We start from the raw sequence: 19270 nt of genomic DNA on the forward strand, positions 1-19270 counted from the left end.
TTTTTTTTTCTGCCTTTGGGGTCCTTCAGGGACCCCCTGACAAAGGCTAGGGGGTCAGGAACTCTCTACCCTGCCCCCTTTTCACGTTCGCCACCTTCCTTTTTCACTCTCGCACTGAAAACAAACAAAATGGCGGCCGACACTTCCTGATTTCGACCGATTCGAACGTTGACTAACATGTAACCACCAATCAGAATTACGCTCGCGCACGTTAGGGTGCTCGCACGGTGCACGCACGGTGCGCGCACGGTGCGCGGCTATAGATATGTATATGCTTTTAAATGCTATTTTCTCAGGAACTACTGAACACATTGACACCAGACCTGCAAAAGGCACTTCCCTGACCTGAGGACTACCTCTCTGCCAAATTTCAAGTAATTCTGTTCAGCTGTTCAGGCTGTACCTTCGACTAAAGGTCCTATGGAAAAATGCATGGGGAAAACACGTTTTGGGACCCCACTTTTTTCTCGGCCCCCGCTTGACGAATCACCCCGAGACTTTCAGGGTAGGAGCTGAGCGGAGCGCCCCATTAGTTTTGAAAATTTCGCGAGGATTCGTCAACCGGCGCCCAAGTTATTCAAAATAGATTTTTCAGATTTCCTATGGAAACACGGTCCTAACTATAACTATCTACTGGCGACCGCCAGTAGATAATATATATATATGTATATATATTTATGCACCAAATTCTGCCAAGAATGCCGTTTGCCTGCCCTTAGGCACCGGTGCCAGCAAGCAGAAATTGTAGCACCGATGAAGCATACACTAAAGAAGCCACGAATATGAAGCAACATTTCAGACAACGTGGATACTCTGAAAAGGTCCTTACTCAGGCACCAACCAAGCTGTCAAATGTAACATTCTTTTTGCCCCTAGAGAATTGAAAACGAAAAATGACATTACAGGCAGCCCCTGTATGATAACGACATTCAGTGCAAGATCGAGTAAACTGAAAAACCTAATGGGGAAACATTAGGGACTTGTAAAATCAGATCCCATAATAGGTAAAACTGTTGGGGATTTCCCTGTAGTAACTTATTGTTGACCGAAATCTTTAAAAGACAAATTGGTGGAAAGCTACCGCTATACTGAACCTATTACAACATGGATGCAAACCACACAAGGATTTTATAAGTGTAATGCCTGTACGGCCTGTAAATTTATTTCCAGTTGCAGGACATACAAAATGCACAATGGTAAAGATAAATGCAACAACAAATTCATTACATGCACTACTGAGTTCATAGTGTATTTGTTGGAATGTCCATGTGGGTTACGTTACACAGGTAGCACAAAACTAGTCTTGAAGAAAAGCATTTTGGAACATCAAAGATCTATCACAAATACGAATTTAAATTATCCAGTAGCTAGGCACTTCTATGATGCACATAACGGCGATAGAAAACTTCTCAGTTTCTGTGGCATTGACAGGATCTGTAAACATATTCGAGGGGGAGACCATAAAAACAATTACGTATCCTCGAATTAAAATACATAATTGATTTTAACACAAGAACCCCTATGGTCTAAACAGGGAGGAAGAATTATGTACCCATATAGGTGTATAATGCACCTTGTGCTCATATCACTATGTCCGCTATTCATGAGAATCTCATATGAACTTTGGTCCTTTTCAACTTTTTCTAAACAAATAAACTTTCTTTCCTTTCCTTCACTTCTTGGGTGTCCTATTGAGGTAAGGTTTTTTATCATTGGGTGCACCTTTCACTTAGGACCTGTAATTAAAGATGTTGGATTATGGGGCACTTGCCCCCTTTTTCCGTTATTAGGTACGGACCTACTGGAACCAATTTTTCATTAGGAATTTGTGCATGGATTGTATCAGCATACCGGGACATTATATTTTCCTTGTATTATGGTTCCTGCATGAATTATGCCCTGTTGGGCATTCTATATATTACTTTCCTTAGTCCCCTTATAGGTCCTTAATATTACAGTTGGACACATGTATGTTATTCACACACTTGCACTACACAGGAACGGCATATATATGCTACACACACTCCTTCACTTGTTACTGGTATTGTAATTAATGGATAATTTTGACAATACTTGCCAAAGGTTCAGACTATCACTTGGTACATGCTAAATATAACTTTCAAGGCATTATTCGTATCATCATTCTTGATAAATGGTTGCTGCCAGTCTCACGACCAACTGTCACGGTATATTGATGTGGACCCTACGCAATAATATGGAGCCACAACCCTTTGTTGGCATTTAGTGCTTTGATCCACAAGTACACAGATAATCCGATGGATGTATTTGATTGTTTCAATAGTGCCACCACGTTGGATGCACACATCAATCAGATTGGTGCATTGAATTGTCCCAACAACACGATGTGTGAGAATTTACCAGCACTCGCATTAGATTCATTACTGGGATTATTGTTGAGATTTAATGAGCAGCATCAACAACTCGTCACTTATAAGTTTATATATAATTCATTTGTGCAGATTTGTTTAGCTATATAACACGAATGTTGTGCCACTTGCTTTGTAATGAATTTCATTTAATGAATTATAGGGTACTAAAAATAGCGTTCCCCACACAATGTTGTGTACAATTACGTGTCTCTGTGAATCGAATATAAAATATGTATCTAATTCAACATACTACAATAATAATTTCTGTAAACAGATATGTTTCATTTCTGGAGATTGGTAAATACAATAGTTATTGTGTGCCATTTTGGCATTGTTTTTACACGCCATGTATCTTTTTCATTTCTATGAATTGAGTTGGTAACGCCACTCTCCGTAAAATAGTATGTATAATTATGTGTTTTGGTACACTGGAATATGAAATACGTATTTAATTCAGCACACAATGAATTACACATTTGTAACTATGTATTTATGAAATTTTGGGGATTGCTAGCCTCAGTGTTTTGTCTATGTCCATCATATTGTCATGACTACAAAATGATGACTAAGGAAGGTGGTAACAACTTGACAAAGGCCGTCTTGCGGCTGAAACGCGTTGTTGTTGGCAATTAAATTACCCATATCAAGTTTGGTGTGCCGCCTCTTTCCTAACCTACAGATTAAACCTTTGATATATATATATATATATATATATATATATATTGCAATATATTAAAGAAACACAATTTTCAAATTTTCTTATGGTATATTAACTTAATTTTATTTACATTAAGAAATTAATATTTGTTTAATTTTATTTTGCATACACCAGAAAATATATACTTTTAAAATATTTTTTTTAATTTTTTAATACAATCACATGTTTTAACATGGAAGTTAACTATATATGTACTGATATTTTTTATCATTCATTTTTTGTTATATTTCCAGCAACATTTACATATTAGTTATAATTTTCACCTTGTTTATTCTTACATGTAGAATATTTTTAAATATGTCTCTACTTTACTGTTTCTAATAAAATAATAATTTTCTGGGAATCGTTATGGATTTAAATTAATCGTTTACACATAATGTTTTATTTGTTATGCAAACAAATTATATATGTATTGTCTTTTACATTAAAAAATCATATATATTTTACAGATGGTCCAATTTTTTTATTTTGCAGTACATTAATTAAATACAGTGATATATTTATATTTCATCTTCATTTACTTCTATATCAAGTAAGACCCTGTTTTATAACCACCTGTGTATGGTTCTTTTTGTCTTTTTTCCTTAGTAAGAGTTTGGAACGGTCAGAGTAGATTAAGCATGTCGTTCAGTAAGGTAAGAGTTTTTCAATTAAACTTATAATTTTAATGGTTATTTCTAGTGTTTAGTGTTTGTAAGATAAGTTTATTTTAGTTTTGGTTTAGGTTGTGTTACTTTGAGTTCTGCGTAGACTGTAGTATGTGTTTTGTGTTAACGTTATATTGAAGAGGGATCTATATTGGAATGTATTGAAACTGTTGATGTTTTCTTTTACTATGTGTAGTTTCTGTTGTTGTAATTGGTCGTAGGTCTGATAGTGGTGTGTAAAGTGTTACGGGTTCTGTAACATGCTTAGATTTACTATGTATTTAGCATGTGTGCTGTGCTTATTAAGTGTTCATTGTGTGTGAGTTTTGTAAATGATTTCTTTATTGTTATTTGAAGGTAAGTTGGGGGGTTTGTTATGTGCTCCTTGTTTACAGGAGAGAGGAAACTTTCATATATGGTTCTTTATTTTGGATGCTGCTTTAAAACTTTCAATTTTGAGATTACTTTAATACTTTGTTTTTTTATAGATTTATTCCAACTTTTTAGTTGCTTTTTTAATATATATTTCAGGATTTCTTTGCAATTTTTACGACTCCATTATGGTATTTTTTTAATGCAGTTATTTTATGAAAAAGATTTTAGGTTTATTTTTGGGTTTTTTGGATTAAGTTTTGTGGATTTATCTGGAAGTGATGGGATTTTTAAGTTTCCATTCAGCTTCTGAATTGTGAGTATAGTTTACAATTCCTTTATTTTGTGGGTGCAAATGTTTTATAGCAGATTTCTTTTAAATACTATGTATAAACTCTTTAGTAAGATGAAGATTTTTTAATGCAATAATGTTTATTACATTGCTTTTCTATTACCAGTTTTTTTAGTTCTGTGAGTAATTAATCAATCATTTGTAAAGCGCACTACATACCAGCAAGGGTCTCAAGGCGCTGGGGGGGGGTGCCACTGATCGAACAGCCAGGTCTTGAGTATCCTCCTGAAGGTCAGGAGGTCTTGGGTCTGTCGTAGGCTCAGTGGGAGGGTGTTCCATGTCTTGGCGGCGAGGTGGGAGAAGGATCTCCTGCTGGTGGTTGTTCTTCGGATGCCCGGGATGGTGGCGAGTGAGAGGTCGGCGGAGCATAGTTGGCGGTTGGGGATGTAGAAGGAGAGCCGTCTGTTGAGGTAGGCTGGGCCGGTCTTGTGGAGTGCTTTGTGTGCGTGGATGAGGAGCTTGAAGGATATCCTCTTGTTGACGGGGAGCCAGTGCAGGTTTCTCAAGTGGGGGGTGATGTGACCGTGTCGTGGTACGTCGAGGATCAGTCGTGCCGAGGCGTTTTGGATGCGTTGTAGTCGTTTGATGAGCTTGGTCAGGGCTCCCGCATAGAGGGCGTTTCCATAGTCGAGTCTGCTGCTAACGAGGGCCTAGGTGAGTGTCTTTCTTGTATCTGTCAGGATCCATCTGTAGATCTTGCGGAGCATGCAGAGGGTGTTGAAGCAGGAGGAGGAGACGGCGTTGACTTGCTTGGTCATTGAGAGCATTGAGTCGAGGATGATTCCCAGGTTGGGTGCGTGGTCGGTGGGTGTCGGGGCTGCCCCCAGTGCCGTCGGCCGCCAGGAGTCATCCCAGGCTGAAGGGTTGGAGCCGAGGATGAGGACCTCCGTCTTGTCCGAGTTCAGCTTCAGACGGCTGATCTTCAACCAGTTGGCGATGGCCTTCATTCCTTCGTGGAGGTTGGCTTTGGCGGTGATGGGGTCCTTGGTGAGGAAGAGGATCAGTTAAGTGTCGTCGGCGTAGGAGATTATGTTGAGGTCGTGCTGTCGGGCAACGTGTGTGAGCGGGGCCATGTAAATGTTGAACAGTGTCAGGCTGAGGAAGGATCCCTGGGGTACGCCGCAGATGATCTCGGAGGCTTTGGAATGGAATGGGGGAGGCAGACGCTCTGGGTTCTGCCGGAGAGGAAGGAGGTGGTCCATTCCAAAGCCTTGTCTCGGATCCCTGCGGCGTGGATGTGTGCGCGTAGTGTGCAGTGGCAGACGATGTCCAAGGCGGCAGAGAGGTCTAGGAGGATGAGTGCTGCGGTCTCACTGTTGTCCAGCAGGGTCCTGATGTTGTCGGTGGTGGCGATGAGGGCAGTCTCGGTGCTGTGGTTGCTGCGGAACCCTGACTGGGAAGGGTCCAGAATTCTGTTTTCTTCGAGGTATCAGGTTAGCTGTCTGTTGACGATTTTCTCAATGACCTTGGATGGGAAGGGGAGCAGAGAGATGGGCCGGAAGTTCTTGAGGTCTCTTGGGTCTGCCTTAGGTTTTTTGAGTAGGGCGTTTATCTCTGTGTGTTTCCAGCTCTCTGGGAAGGTCGCGTCTCGAGGGAGAGGTTGATGACGTTCCGCAGTGGGGTGCGATGGAGCTGCTTGCTTTTTTGAAGACGTGGTGCGGGAATGGATCTGACGGAGAGCCGGAGTGGATTGTGCTCATGGTCTTGATGGTGTCAACTACGCTCATGCTGGCCCAGGCTAGCTTTGGGTCGTGGTCGATGGTGTGCGGAGGGTCTGTTGTGTTGCTGTCTCTTGGGGCTGTCTGGGTGTTGAAGCTGTCGTGGATGTCTGCTATCTTGCGGTGGAAGAAGGTGGCGACGGAGTCGCGCAGGGCTTGCGACGGAGGGGATGTCGTTGGTGTTGGAGCTGGGGTTGGAGAGTTCCTTCACGATGTTGAAGAGCTCCTTGCTATTGTGTACGTTGTTGTCGAGGCGGTCTTTGAGGGAGGTCCTCTTGGCCGCCCTGATGAGGTGGTGGTGGTTGCGGATGGCGTCCTTGTGTGCTGCGTGGCTGTCTGGAGTTCGTTCACTGTGCCATTCCTTCTCTAGTTTCCGGCAGGCTTGCTTGGAGGCAAGGAGTTCTGGGGTGAACCAGCTGGTCCTCTTGCTGGTGTCTCTGAGGGGGGGGTTTCTTCAGCGGGGCGAGGGTTTTGGCACAGTCCTCGATCCAGCGTCTGAGGCTGTGGGCAGCGTCGGTGTTGGAGGGTTCGGTGGGTGGGTTGAGAGCGAGGTTTGCATGTAGTTGGTTTTCGGTGATTTTGCTCCAGCAGCGGTGGGGGATCTGTTGGGTGCGGTGGTGTGTGGTGGGTTTCTGGAAGGCGAAGTGGATGCAGCGGTGGTCGGTCCAGAGGAGTTCGGTGGTGTGGCTGACGGCGACGTGCGGTCTTGAGGAGAAGACGGGTTCAAACGTGTGGCCGGCCGAGTGGGTGGGCGTTGTGACGAGTTGCTTCAGTCCGAGGTTGGCGAGGTTATCGATCAGGGTTGTGGAGTTGTTGACATTGTTGTTCTCAAGGTGAAAGTTCAGGTCTCCGAGGAGGATGTAGTTGGTGGAGGTCAGGGTGTGTGTGCTGATGAAGTCGGCGATGGAGTCGCTGAACTGGGGACGGGGTCCGGGGGGTCGGTAGACGAGGATGCCTCTGAGGGTGGAGTTAGGGTCTGTGTGGATCTGGAAGTGCATGTGTTTGGCGGTGCTGAGTGCTTTGGCGGTGCTAGTTGAGACCCTGATGCTGTTCTTGTGGACGATGGCAATTCCTCCTCCGACTCCGTTGGTGCGGTCTCTGCGGGTGATCTTGTAGCAGTCTGGGATGGCTATGGCGATGTCGGGTGTAGAGGACTCATTCAGTCAGGTCTCTGTCAGGAAGGCGACGTCCAGGGATGTTGTGTTGAGCAGGTCCCAGAGCTCGACGGCGTGTTTGCATGCGGAGCGGGTGTTTAGCAGTATGCATCGGAGGTGGTTGGGGTCTTTCTTGGCGGTGGTTCGTCGGCTCCGAGGCTGGTGTAGCTGCAGTTCCGGCAGGTGAAGGGACTGTGTGTGCATTTCGGGGCGGCCTTGAAGCAGGTGTGGGTGTGTCCGGAGTTGAGAGCGTGCAGAGTGCTGGCGTCGTAGTGGCGGCGGTCGTTGTGGCGGGTTTCGGGGGCCAGGGGTTCTGGCGCTGGGCGCGGTCCAGGCGTGGATGGGTGCAGACGGGCTTGCCTTAGGCGCGGCTGCGCAGCGGCTGGCATATATGGGGAGGTGGGAGGGAGGAGCAGCTGGGAGGTGGGGGCGGCGAATGGGCAGTAGGCAGTCAGGGGGGCGTGGCAGCAGAGGACGCAGCGGCGGGGGCGGTGAGCGACGATGAAGGGAACAGAAGGCAAAAGGGCACAAAAAATGAGGGAAAACAAGTGTCACAGAAGGCAAAAGGGCAGAAAAACGAGGTAAAATGAGTTTCGCAGAAGGCAAGAGGGCACAGAAATACAGGGAAAAAACGAAAAAAAGAGTGTCACAGAAGGCAAGAGGGCACAGAAATACAGGGAAAAAACGGGTGGCACAGAAAGCAAACAGGGCACAAGAATACAGGGGCAACTGAGAAACAGAAGGCAAAAATGGGCGGAGAAGCATGGGGCAGCGAGGGGTACAGAAGGAAAAAACGGGCAGAGACACAGGGCAGCGAGGGGTACAGAAGGAAAAACCGGGCAGAGACACGGGGCAGTGAGGGGTACAGAGGGAAGAAAACGGGCACGGACCACGAACAGGCAGCCGGGGAAGACAGAACAACAGCAGTCACAGACACAACAATGAAATACAGGCAATACAATAAAACAATAGAGCGGAAGATTAACAAACCTACGGCCTACCACTGGCCACCAGGGATGAGGCACAGGTGGTAGCCTGCGGGTGGTGGAGGGCCTCGAACTTCCTCAGCAGCAGCGGCAGCTGGGGCAGGGACACACTGGCGGTGCTGTGCGGTGGGCAAGCGACCTACCTGGTGGGGTCAAGGGTCGCTCTCCTCACCGCGCAGCGGCCGGCATATATGGGGAGGTGGGAAGGAGGAGCAGCTGGGAGGCGGGGGCAGCGAATGGGCAGTGGGCAGTCAGGGGGGCGGGGCCGCAGGGGACGCAGCGGCGGGGGCGGTGAGAGACGATAAAGGGAACAGAAGGCAAAGGGCACAAAAAACGAGGGAAAACGAGTGTCACAGAAGGCAAAAGGGCACAAAAAGCGAGGTAAAACGAGTGTCACAGAAGGCAAGAGGGCACAGAAATACAGGGAAAAAACGAGTGTCACAGAAGGCAAGAGGGCACAGAAATACAGGGGAAAAACGAGTGTCACAGAAGGCAAGAGGGCACATAAATACAGGGAAAAACGAGTTTCACAGAAGGCAAGAGGGCACAGAAATACAGGAAAAACGAGTGTCACAGAAGGCAAACAGGGCACAAGAATACAGGGTCAGCTGAGAAACAGAAGGCAAAAACGGGTGGAGAGGCACGGGGGCAGCGAGGGGTACAGAAGGAAAAACCGGGCAGATAGACGGGGGCAGCGAGGGGTACAGAAGGAAAAACCGGTCTGAGAGACACGGGGACAGAGAGGGGAACAGAGGGAAGAAAACGGGCACGGACCACGAACAGGCAGTGGGGGAAGACAGAACAACAGCAGTCACAGACACAACAATGAAATACAGGCAATACAATAAAACAATAGAGCGGAAGATGAACAAACCTACGGCCTACCACTGGCCGCCAGGGATGAGGCACAGGTGGTAGCCTGCGGGTGGTGGAGGGCCTCCAACTTCCTCAGCAGCAGCGGCAGCTGGGGCAGGGACACACTAGCGGTGCTGTGCGGAGGGGGAGCGACCTACCTGGTGGGGTCAAGGGTCGCTGAACTGCAAAAAAATGGTGCTGTTGAGTACTTTTCGTTCTTTAGAGTTTCATTTTTATTCTTTCACATCACTAAACAAATGAGCATGCACTGTTTGCAACACTGAAAAATTGTATGTGATATCAAAACACCTGTTTTGAGAATACATTCATTGTTGATGTTGAGAGAGAGTTTATTGTAGGATAGCTTCATGGTGATATGTGGAAAGAGACACACAGAACTGCTGTATTGTTTCTTTGAACTGAGTTGTCCCTCCTTTCTACTGCATTATTTGTTTGTTTTAGACTATATGTTAAGGGTACAGTCATATACATTCCACCAGTTGATTTGGACCATGCCTGGCGTCAGTTTCCACAGCACTGGAGGTGACCAACCCAGGTATACCTAAAGTAATATAAAAGTGGGGTGGTTTTTTTGTAAATTCAGACGTTATTAGTAGGCCGGATATTTGTTACCTTTTTTGAGTGGCACAAATGCTAATGCAAAGAGTTTCTATATTTGGAATCAGAAAGTGCTATTTGTGGAGTACTCAATGTTTAAAGGAAAATTTTCTTTAGGTGGTGTCATATGATTCTGTTATAATGGAAACAGCACCCCTGTATTTGTGTTTAGACACAATTTGGATATTGTGTGTTTCATAGCAAACTAAGGCCCTCATTAAAATGGCGGACAAGTGACTGCCAACGCAGTGACCCGTAGCCTGCTCGACAATCAGTCAGCGTCCGCCCCCCCAATTAGAATGAGAACGCTGTGGTGGTGGTTGGAAAAGTGCTTTTTTCCACTGTGGCTTGTTCTGTTGCCCAGGAAAGAGGTTGCAGCGCAAGCAGAAGTGGAAAAAGCACTTTGTGGATGGATGTGTGGGAGGGCACTACATGTGGACATAAAATGTATGCCTGAGACTAATGCCTGTCCCAATGTTCGGTTGCACATGGACATCCACCAGCGAGCGAATTCCTGTTCGCCTGTGTGTTATCTGATACTATCGTTGCACTGACCCTGACGCTATTAAGCGGCGTGCCAACTATAAATTACGGTACCTGCAAATCAGAAATGTACCTACCTCAGACATGGTGCCACTCATTCCATGGTCCACCGGACCTTCATAGGGGTTCTCTTCATGAGGCGGGACATCATGCTTGCCATGTCAGTTTGCCCCTATCCCGCTCTCTGACATGACTGAGATCAACAGGCATTAGTCTCAGGCATACACTCTTATGTCCTGCTGATGATCCCGGTATCTTGCCTTAAGGGATTGAAACGTCGTCGACTTTGTACACCTTGACACAATCATTATTATTCTGTCGTTATGTGCTACAGTGTTGTTTTGCTCATTTGCTTGGAACATTGTATATTCTAAACCCAAGCATTTGTAAATGCCTGAGCCTTTCCATTTTCTTAGTTTTTATGTTGTACGTGTTCCCACTTGAGTATTGATCGCTTGTTTTACTTAAAATATATTAGAGATCCTTTGTCCAGATGGGCAGATTCCCACTTAAGTATTGATTGCTTGTTTTAGTTAGAATATATTAAAGTTTCTGTGTCTGGATGGGCAGACTCATATAGATCTCATTGGATTTCTAAATCAATCCCTATTTCCACTTGTGTTGTGAGGGGCCAATGTCTATACAAAATAAAAAGTGATTAGCCTTCAGAGCTTTCTCCAATCGATTGGGTCATCAATAAATACAATTAGTGCTCTGAATTAGTAGCCGGCTATTTATTCATGTTATTTGCAATTTACTAACCTTCCCGAAAATGCCGTGCCCCCTAATGTGACCCTGATGCCCTCCCCACTCCACTCCACGTGCCAAGCCCTGCCTCACCACCTTCGAACTTGCCCTGCCGCTAGTGAATTTAGGGTTAAACTTTTGAAGCTTCTCGTCTTTTGCTATTATTTTTTGTGACTTTTCCCTTAACAAATGTGTTCCATTTAATATGTGCTTACATTTCACTTTTCCAATTGTTTAATACAAAGGGGCATATTATCAAGGACGGCGTTAAAATTATCGCCGCTTTAGCGGCAGGAAACTGCCGCTAAAAGCGGCGATAATGGGCTTGATAATATGCCCTTGTGAATTCCAATAGAAGTCCATGTTCTAGTGTGAACCTGGGCTTCTGTTGGAATTCTCTGCGGCGTATTATCAAGCCCATTATCGCCGTCCTTGATAATATGCCCCAAAGTTTGCTTAGTCTTAATAAATGTATTTCTTGCTTGTTTTACCAATATTCACAGTCAGTGCAGGAAAAGAGGGTGATCCAGCCACATCATGCAGCTCGTTGTCAGATCCAGGATCCTGCCTGGCCCCAGTGCATCTTACTGACCGTATCCAAGTCCATTTTAAAGACACTGTGGCACATTCAGCACATCCACGCTTCCAGTGGGCTCTGCATGCTCAAGCAGCAGTCTGCATGGTGTGAGGAAGGCCTTGTAATATTTCCACGTAGGCAGAAACACACTTAGGGCAATCATCAGCACCTTTTGTCAGTCTTATGCTGAATGGGAGCAGTTGGATGTCAGTGTTAGAGCTGGAAACTAACAACATGATGCCAAACTCTGACAGGTCTCCTACCAGGGGAGCACAGATTCAGCCTGTTACTTCACAAGTTGATGAGAGACACGCAACAGGCAAACATACTGCTGTGCCACGCAAGGTTAAGAGGTAAACATAATAATGCTCGCTTCAAATAAGTAACACCATGCACATTGAAGCTCTCCTGTGGAAGGAAGTGCAGAATATCAGAAACCCTCTCAGAGACCACCAGCTGAAGCACAGAGCAATAATTTCGCAGGGAAAAGATCATTGTCTTGAAATGAATCATGAGGCTTATGTGTTTCTTCATTCGCAAAACAGTGCAGTCATTCATTGAGAACATGAAAAGTAGGAGTGAGGATATTTTCATATTAATCTTCACAGGCATCTGTGGGTAAAGAGATGCTCTGCTTATAGGGCATGTGAGTCAGCTGTTGCAAAATTTCCAATATTTACATTGTAAATGCATTGCATATGAAGCAAGAGAGAATATGCCCACCACACTTAGCATCAGGGAACTACTGATATTTGAGGAGCCTGTTGTAGTATAATGATGCTATGCGCAGTAGGGCCCTGGTGGTTCTGGGTGGACTCTGAACAGGAACTACGTGATATGTGGGGGAGGTGTTAGGGTGTGATTTGGGAAGTATGACATAATGGGTAGAGTATGATTAACCCCTTCGCTGCGGCGGAAATTCCGCCGCAGCACTGGGGGGTGCGGGGGGGGGCAGGGCGGTGGTGCGGTGCTCATGACAGAGCCACTCCGTCATGAGCCACGGTTGGGCTGTGCTCATGACGGAGTGGTTCCGTCATGACTCCGCCCACAGCGCTAATCGCCCGCACAGGCGGGGAATTAGCGCCGCGTGGGCGGCGCGGCCGCCAACGGCCGCAGCATGACGGAACCACTCTGTCATGAGCACACGGCAACCGTGGCTCATGACGGCGTGGTTCCGTCATGAGCACGGAACGAGTTAAAGGTTAGAGAATAAAGGCGTGTTCAACCGCAGCTCCAGTGTGTGCCGTCATCTTTGTGCATGCCCTAGGGGTGGGGAAGGCGCTATATTTGGCAATGAGTAGGGGATGCGGGCCCGTGGAAAACAAGACTGCTCTCCCAGATAGTTTGCAATGGTATGGCAAACTGTTCGTGCATGCCGTGTGTGCCTGCGACTGGCACACGTGGAATCAAAGCCTTACTCCACCCTATGCACGACTGATGGAGCAATCAGAGGCCCTGCAGAGGATCATGTACAAAACACCCACCAATACCGCTGGTGAGGTTGTTGGCAGAGATGTTCCACTGTGTCCCGATCGTGGAGTGACTGGGGAGCGACCTGAAACAGCGCATTGCTCCGAACGTGCCAGAGTTCCCTAAACGGCTTAAACCTTGCATTGTGTTTCTTGCATGTGCATCCTGAGAAATTGAGTTGATTGAAGAATGTGCAATGCACCCTTGAGAAGCACAATGACAGATCATTTGATAGAGAACCACCACAGGCCATGGGAGCAACTATTCTGACGACGAAAGAAAACTGACTATAATGCTAATAAAATACAAGAAACAGAAAGCAAATAGAGCGTACTCACATTCATAATTGATTGAAGTTTACTGCGACATATGCTCTTGCACGTGACTGATGCTTGCGGAAGTTCAATGAGTCACCCTGTGCAGTGATCAGTTGAAAGTTACATGCTAAAACAATGGTGGCAGAAGAGCGCACAAAATGCAATGCAACAGTGTTCTTAAGCCACCAGCTCCATTTGTTACAGCCAAGAAATAAAACATTGGTGCCAGGTGGACTGCGTAGATTGAAATATTTGGTGACTTTAGAGATGCACTTGAGGAGGAGGATTACCAGAAAATCATCAAATATATCTGAAAATCCTCACAGGTGATGGAGTGAAAGAAGTGCTAAAGAAAGTTTCACAGACTGGCACAACGTTGTGCCAAAAAGTGATAGAAGCGCTCGAAGCTCAATGCCAATACCAATGCCAAATGATGACTATGAAAGGTATGTTTTCAACCAGGTGCGACAACAGACTGGTGTAATAATGGATGAGTTTGTTGAAAGACTTGACACACTTATTAAACATTGCTAATTCTGTGACTTTACTGATGAATAATCTATGCACCTCAGAGTCATCGATGGCTGCAATACAGATGCCTTTAGGAGGCACATGTTGAGAGAGACACTTAGTCTAGAAAAATGCTAATGGCTGCAAGAGTAGAGGAACAAGCAAAATGAGAAGCTGCTGACATGGAAGCAGGGACAGTGCACAATGAATCAGCGTTGACCATGAAAAGTAAGCACAAAATGGAAGTTGATGTCCTCGAAGAAAAGAAAACCATGCTTCCAATGTGGATTTTCGTTTCCCCATGAAAGCAAATGTCCAGCCCTAGGACAAATCTGTAAATGTTGTGGAAATGAGAATCATTTTGCAACTGTGTGTCGAGTTAAGGGAAAATCAAGTGCGTCAGAACAGAAAGAAAAGAATGATGCAAGAGCGTGACAGAAACAGTCTCGCCACGCCCACAATACTAAAACTCAATATCAACTGTGTCAAATCGAGACCAAGCAAAGTCAATCGTGGTCAAGTTCATCATTTAGTGGTGCTTCAACATCACCATCAAGCACTAGTGAAGAGGAGGGGGCTTGGTGATGATGTCCACCAAAAGACGACATGTACATGTGGAGTTTGCTGCTTGTGAAAAATACAAAAGTCTAGGAAAAGCACACCAAACAAAACGCCGAACTTCATTCGGACACTGTCTCAGAATCACATTGAAGGTAAAAGGTCACCACATAACGTTCATCATCAACAGTTGGGTTTTGATTAATAACATGCCTGTGGAAAAATTCAACAGCCTCTCGCCTGTGTCACACCTCACTCCTACCACTAAAGTATATAGCTGAGCAGCTTCTAAACCGCTACAAAGCCAAGGGTCATTCACAGCGGCAATGCAACACAAACCTATGCCAGTACGATCCACCATTCGTGTTCAACAAGGAACCTTGTTTAGTACATGCTTACTCAGTTTTACCACAGCAGCTGACGTGGTTAATATCCCTTAACTATAACATCTGTGCTCAGTCAGTAACTTGCTGATGCAGATGTCACATTGAATGCAGTGAAATATGAATTCCACAAAGCCAAACTCAGGTTTTTTGGGCACATATTCTCTGATTTGGGATCAGATTTCCAGATACAGACACGGTGCAAGGACTATCATTTACTTGCCCTTCATAAGATGTTACCATACTGCGATCCTTTCTAGGCATGGCAAGGTATTGCTCATAATACAGTTGCAATTTCGCCACTGTGAGTACCCCATTGATAGTCTTGACAAAGCAGAATGTTCCTTTTCAATGGTCTGAGTGTGATCAAAGTTTCAAAGAAACAAAACAAGCAATTGAGAAAGCAACTGAAATGGCCTACTTCGACCCCAGTCTACATACCGAAGTCACTGTAGATGCGAGCCCGGTGGGCTGGGGACCATCCTTGCTCAACACAGAGGACACCTGAATGAGTAGAGACATATTGTGGGTTATGCCAGTGGAAGCCTGTCTGAAACAGAACATGCCTACTCTCAGCAGGAGAAGGAGAGCTGGGTCTGGTGTGGACCTGCAAGCATTTCCATGTGTTCCTCTATGGAAAACAATTCACTGTCATCATGGACCACCAGGCTTTGCTAATTATTTTTGGAGATCCGAAGGCTCAGATGCCCCCTTGCATTGAAAGGTGGGGGTTGAGGCAGCAAGAGTACAACTATGAGATTGTGCACAAACCTGGGAAGGATTAGAACCCAGCGGATTACTTATCACGAGCACCACCCCATCGTTCTAGCTCGACATCTAGGATGACTGAAGAATATCTCAACTTTATCATGAGGTCCAGTACGCCAGCGTCTCTATCTGTGGATCAAATCATTGCTGCCACCAGCACAGACAAAGACATGACTATCATCAAAGATCCCATTGAGAGACACTCATGGCAATGAAGAACACAGCCTCTGGCTGATGATACTGAATTCCGAAAGTTCAGAAACATATAGGAGGAGTTAGTAGTCAATAAGAAGGCTTAATACCGAGAGGTTCAAGGATCGTCATACCTGAGAGCCTGAGGCAGCGTGTCATAGAGTTGGCCCATGAAGGACATTGTGGCATTGTAGACACCAAAAGAGCACTGAGAGACAGAGTGTGGTTCCCTTGATTAGATGTGCGCATAGAAAAGGAATTGAAAACATGGCACATCAACAATTGCCTGTCTCCCAAGGTGACCTAGCACCCACTGACAATATCTGACCTTCCTGTCCATGCCTGGGTAGAAAATTGCAGTTGACTTCTTTGGACCTTTGGGAACTGGGCAGCATCTAATGGTAGTCATAGACGAATATTCACGTTTCCCTTTGGTGGAAACACTGTCATCGACATCTCATGATAAAGTCATGGAAAGGCTTGATGACATCTTTGCAACCTGAGGAATCCCTGAGATCCTTGAGTACGATAATGGCCAGCCCTTCAACAGTTAAGAGTTTAAAGATTTTCTTGCCCAAATCAACGTCAAACACCAAAAGAGTACACCCTTCTGGCCCCAAGCCAATGGGATAGTCTAAAGATTTATCAGCACTCACAAGAGGGTAATTCAATGAGCATCCATGGAAGGAATTGACTTGAACCAAGCTATGTGCCAGGCCATCCGGATCTATCGATCAGCTCCCCATTCTACAATGGGTGAAGGCCCTGCTACCTTGCTATATGGGAGAGCCATCGGAACGAAACTACCTCAATGAACATCATATCGGTCAGTGAACAGTGACAAATTTCATGATACCGACGCTACTCATAAGACTAAAATTAAAGTGCATGCTAATACGAACTGATGCACCCAGGAAACAGTCTTTGACACATTTGACTGGATACTGGCAAAACAAAGACAGAAATGAAAGACGGACACCCAATTCATCACTGATCCTTTACAGGTGGTGTTGTGCAAGGGACATATGGTGACAGCACATTGTCCTGGGAAGTTCATTACTTGGTACACATCACACTTTGAACACCTACCTCGAAACTAATAAGCTCCTGAAACTACTTTGGAGGTGACAACACATTCACGTCCGGATCCCAAGCCTGAGCCTGTTCCTCTGTTGCCTGATTAGAGGGAACTTTGATCACCTGGGATCACCCGAGCTGCCAGACATTTGAGAGCTCCTTGCAGACTGATTGAGGAAGTGTGATTTATCATTTATCATACTTAACAAAGGGGGAGATGTAGCAAATTGATGCTATGCACACTAAGGGCCAACATTAACTTTTGCGAGTCGCAAATTGCATCAAATTGCGACTTACACTTTGCAACTCACAAAAGTGAATGTACAACAGTGTCTCAGACATTGTCTGTGATTCCCAATCGTTTCTCAAATTGCATGCCTCATTAATATTTATGAGGCAAGCATGATTTGCAACCCCATTGGGAATGGATAGCACTTCCAGGGATAGTGGCCTGCTGGGGTCAGCAGACCACCATGGCTGTGACTGCTTTTTAAATAAAGCAGGTTTTTTTTAAATGCAGGCCAGTTTCCTTAAAGAAAAGCAGGATGCATTTTAAAAAAGAAAAATTTCATTTTTCAGTTTAATATTTTAAGGGCAGGCAGTGGTCCCCCGTAGACCGTGGGACCACCGCCTGCTCTAATTTTTTTTTCACAAACACTCACAAAGGAAAAGAGGTCCCCAAGTGACCCCTTTCTGCTTGCGAGTGGTTAACCATCTACTTGAAGTAGGTGGTAAACAGCAAGTGTTTTGCGGCTGCAAAACTATAGTGCATTGCATTGAGACTCACTATTAGGTAGGGACGCCCCTTCCTAATAGCGAGAGGCACGAACGTTATTTTGCGAGTCAGTGACTCACAAAATAGAGTTTGTACTTGCCAGGACACTTTTTTGCGGTTGCAAACGGGGCCATCTCCTGTTTGCGACCGCAAAAAACGGTCGTACATCTGGTCCCAAGACCCTGGTGGTTTGGGCAGACTCTGAACCGGAGTTACCTGATATGCGGGGAAGGAGGTGATAGGGTGTGGTTTTGGAAGTATGACGTAATGGGTAGAGTATGACTGAAGTTTGGAGAATAAAGGCATGTTCAACCGCAGCTCCTGTGTGTGGCGTAAACTGTTTACATACACCAATGCTGGGGCAGACACTACACATGTGACATTCTGAAGAAATCAGATGTCCACCAACGTACCGGTTTGCCCGCCTGCAGCATAGATTCCTTTGTAAGTTAGAGGTCCCACGTATTTAAGAATTCTAGTCAAGTCATTCAGGTACATAGAAGAATCAGCAACCAGTGCACCAGAGTAGCTGGGAGGCTTCATCTCGCCAAATAACGTGGGAGATGGTAAAACCATGCACACTAACTAGGCTCTAACAATAAATGTTCAATTTGCATTTTCAGAGTGTGATCATTTTTCAAGTTCCAATTGACTGGAGGGATTTTTTACATCTACCCATTCACAGCATTCACAGTACAGTGTCTCTCCCATGCTATTACCTGCTATTATGCCAGACAGGTTTTGGCATAACGAATTAAACTGAACCCTGAATCCTGTTTTAAAATTCGACTGATAATGGAAGTCTTTACTTCATGAAAGGTAAATTACTTCATCCACTTGTGCGTTGTCCTCCTTCTATGCTGAGCTGCACAATGTATATATAGCAACTGGCACCCATTTATGAAGTCCATGGTACACTGTGCCAGGACAAGTTTTTCCTTAAATTTCTTGCAAGAATTGCAGTATCGTTAAGAATAGTGGTAAGCGTTACTGGCCCACCACACAGCTTTGGAATTATGGGCACAATCTTGAGGGTGGGCGTAGTGCTCCGCTTCGCCCGCGGAGTGTGCATAGTGCTGCCTGCTTCGTGGTCCACGAAGTAGGCGTAGCAGGCAGCGCTACGCACACGCCATGGTGGAGCAGAGTTGCCCGCCACCCGCCTCCCACCCGCCCTCATTTTAAAATAACTTAAAGTGTTTAAAAGTAAGAAAATGTCTTACCTGAGGTGCGGCGTCCCGGGGCTCCCTCTTCCTGCTTCAGCGGCAACTTCTTCCTCGCAAATGCGCATGCGCGGGCACCAGTGCATGCGCATTTGTGAGGAAGAAGTTGCCGCTGAAGCAGGAAGAGGGAGCCCCGGGACGCTGCACCTCAGGTAAGACATTTTCTTACTTTTAACCACTTTAAGTTATTTTAAAATGAGGGCGGGCGGGAGGCGGACGGTGCGTAGTGGGGCTACGCGGAGTGCGCGAGTGTGCGTAGATTAGGCCACACTACGTGATGCTCCACATAGCCCCACTACGCCCACTACGCCCAGGGTTACACA

Source organism: Triturus cristatus, chromosome 4_1 (genome assembly GCF_964204655.1).
Source record: "Triturus cristatus chromosome 4_1, aTriCri1.1, whole genome shotgun sequence".
NCBI classification, from domain to species: domain Eukaryota; kingdom Metazoa; phylum Chordata; class Amphibia; order Caudata; family Salamandridae; genus Triturus; species Triturus cristatus.